Source organism: Euprymna scolopes, chromosome 25 (assembly GCF_053919585.1).
Source record: "Euprymna scolopes isolate OS-2025 chromosome 25, ASM5391958v1, whole genome shotgun sequence".
Classification (NCBI taxonomy): Eukaryota; Metazoa; Mollusca; class Cephalopoda; order Sepiida; family Sepiolidae; genus Euprymna; species Euprymna scolopes.
The window spans coordinates 46,294,365-46,297,127 of NC_136506.1; the positions used below are offsets into that span (position 1 = coordinate 46,294,365).

The 2,763-nt window shown below is 36.2% G+C and overlaps 1 pseudogene; it reads right to left on the reverse strand.

The window, feature by feature from the left end:
* Positions 1-2,354: 2,354 nt before the first annotated feature.
* LOC145247642 (U2 spliceosomal RNA) lies at positions 2,355-2,520 on the reverse strand (annotated as a pseudogene).
* Positions 2,521-2,763: the final 243 nt, after the last annotated feature.

Here is a 2,763-nt window from a genome sequence, read left to right on the forward strand (position 1 = left end):
ATAATGTTGATTAGTTAAAGAGTAACTCAATATTTCTCGTTTTATCTGCACACCATACATATGTATCGTGTAATTTGTACGACTTTAATTCTGTAATAACATATAAGTAAACGTTCGCTTTATTGGATTAGAATATTTAATATTTCGTAGTATGTCTTATTTTTCAAAGTTTGTAGCGATGCATATAAGTTATTTAATGTAAATATACGTCAATGCTTATACGTTATTTAATGCACATAAAAATCATGTTTATGTGTTTTTTGCTTAAATGTTTTTAAAAGTATCCACTCAAAACATATGGTACGTATTTTCGTCCTCTTGTAATGCAACAACCTTAACCAATCGTCTTTGTTGATGGTAAGAGGTGAATGGCTACGGAAAATATGGTACTTCTTTGTAGTAGGATGAGTAGTGAACACACGTAACATGTTGATTTTAATCTCGGAATATTCAAAGCCAGTTCAGATTTTATTAAGCTGGAGTAAGGTGTATACTGAGATCAAGAATGACACCAAATACAATAATTAGTATTTTAGAAGTATATGTTTATACTGTTCTGCTATGTTGAGCATGATAGTGGTGAACTATATCCGAGATAGGCCAATCTATTGGAAATTGTTTAAAGTTGTATGATGCGAAGATTTCAGTTAAACTGGAAGTCTCATCGTCCTTGCAATTGAGGTTTTACGGGATCCAATCGCTGCAGTAAATAAATAAACCCATGTAAATCAGATGCGCTACACTAAAAACCTCGTTGGGGTTACCGTCACATAATTCTTTAAGAAACCCATTTTCTTGCGTGATACTAAGGAAACCCTATAGCATAAACAACTAAACGTTTAAGTTTTCTCTGAAAAACAAATTAGTGAAAAATTCTAGTATCCCTGAAATAATTTATTAATTCAAATATAGCTTGGCACGACATTAAGATATTCACATCGAAAGAATGAGATAACATTTTAAAAAAGGAAAAGGTCCGTGTCACATATGTGAAGGCTCATGTAGGAATAAATATATTAAAGGCTATTGACGTGCACACAGCTTTATAGTAGTTAACTGGAAAGAGATGGTAAACTGTCAAAATGTAAATCATATACGCCGATACACGTACACGCATGTATACCGATTAACCTTAATATAAAATAACAAGCCTGGGTGCCCGGCGTTGCCGAGTGTTTTGGAGGTGTATGTTGAAAGATAAAGTAGTAGTAGACGAGCCGGCTCGAACCCGTACCGCAGAGGAGGAATAGAACATGAAAAAATGTGATGTGATGATGTTTCGTCTATCGCCAAATCGGGAGTAGTTAAGATCTAAATTCAGGCTAGTCTATCGAAAAAAGTGGATGACTTTCGAAGATACCGATGAAAAAGTGATTCGTCTCAGTAGAAACTGCCCAGTTGGGAATGAAGAAATAATGAAAAAATGCTTTTAGCCAATTTTTTAATATTTATCGTCCGAAGTTACGAGGTTCAAAACGTTGCCAATCTCGTGAAAATTAGTTGCCGCTGTGGTAAGTTTTAGGCATACATACATGCATACATACATACATACACACACACCTTTAAACAGACAGGTAAGATTTATGTCAGTTATCATTACAGTTTTCTTGCAGAACCTCATATTTATTAGAATTTTCAATTCACAGGAAACAACAAATATGACATGGAAATAAATACATCTACTTACAATATGAAATTTCGTGGTGCTATTCATTGTATTCGTTGCAGGAAATTGGGGAACGACCTTACTGTCAATACAAATGTGGTTCAAGGTTGTGAGTAATATAGAGATGAATTAAAAATATTTTAAGACCATTTTTCGACTACTGCTTATGACCTCGGTTAGTCATCTGAAACAAGAAACACTTGGAGAATAGGTAGGCGATTAATAACAGAGATGTTGCCAGGCGTTAAATCATGTACCTAATTACTATGCCTCCCCACGGGACAGAGATAGACACCAGGGTCGTTTTTTTAACGTGGAGAAAAGGTACAAAAATAAAAATTGCCTCAGTCGTGAAGGATTTCTCCTCCACCGAAAGAGAACAAGAAATAGAAGTGTAGCATCTGAAGAACAGATGGTATTTATTTGCTCCCCCACTGAGCAAATTAGGCACAAGGCCGTTTTTAATGTGAGGTAAAAACCAGCTCCCCTAAAATAGGCAAAAAGGGGGCACTCTGGTTACCAAAAATAATAATTGTCCCAGTATAGAGGGTTTCCCCTCCATTGACTGGTACAAATTATCTTAAGTGCAGCATCTGTCGGAACAGATGGTATTTATTTGCTCCCCCACCGAGCAAATTAGGCACAAGGCCGATTTTTAATGTGAGGAGTGAAGGGAGGGGGAAGGGAAAAAGGGTACCAGCTCCCGAGAGGTTGGAACTGGGAGCTGGTTAATGGTCAGGCATGTGGAGTTGCCCCCACATCTGATCTTTGCTAGTCATAGCTAGTCATAGCTTGCAGCATCTGTCGGAACAGATACTACACTTTGATCTTGGCCAAAAGGCCAAGAGTAGAATGTGGTAGTTGCAGAATCAGTATGTACCTAATAATCATGCATGTGTTACAATATAATGTATTTTGTTAATTAGACAGTGCAGCATGATTTTTAAAGCGTGTATGTATATATTAATTGATAGATACTGAATCCAAACTGTTTAATATGCTAGATATTAAGTGTAACACTTGGTAATAGGTGTATGCTAGAACTGGTTATGTTCTTTATCCTAAACACAGCAGGTGTTAATAATTTGATGTTGTCC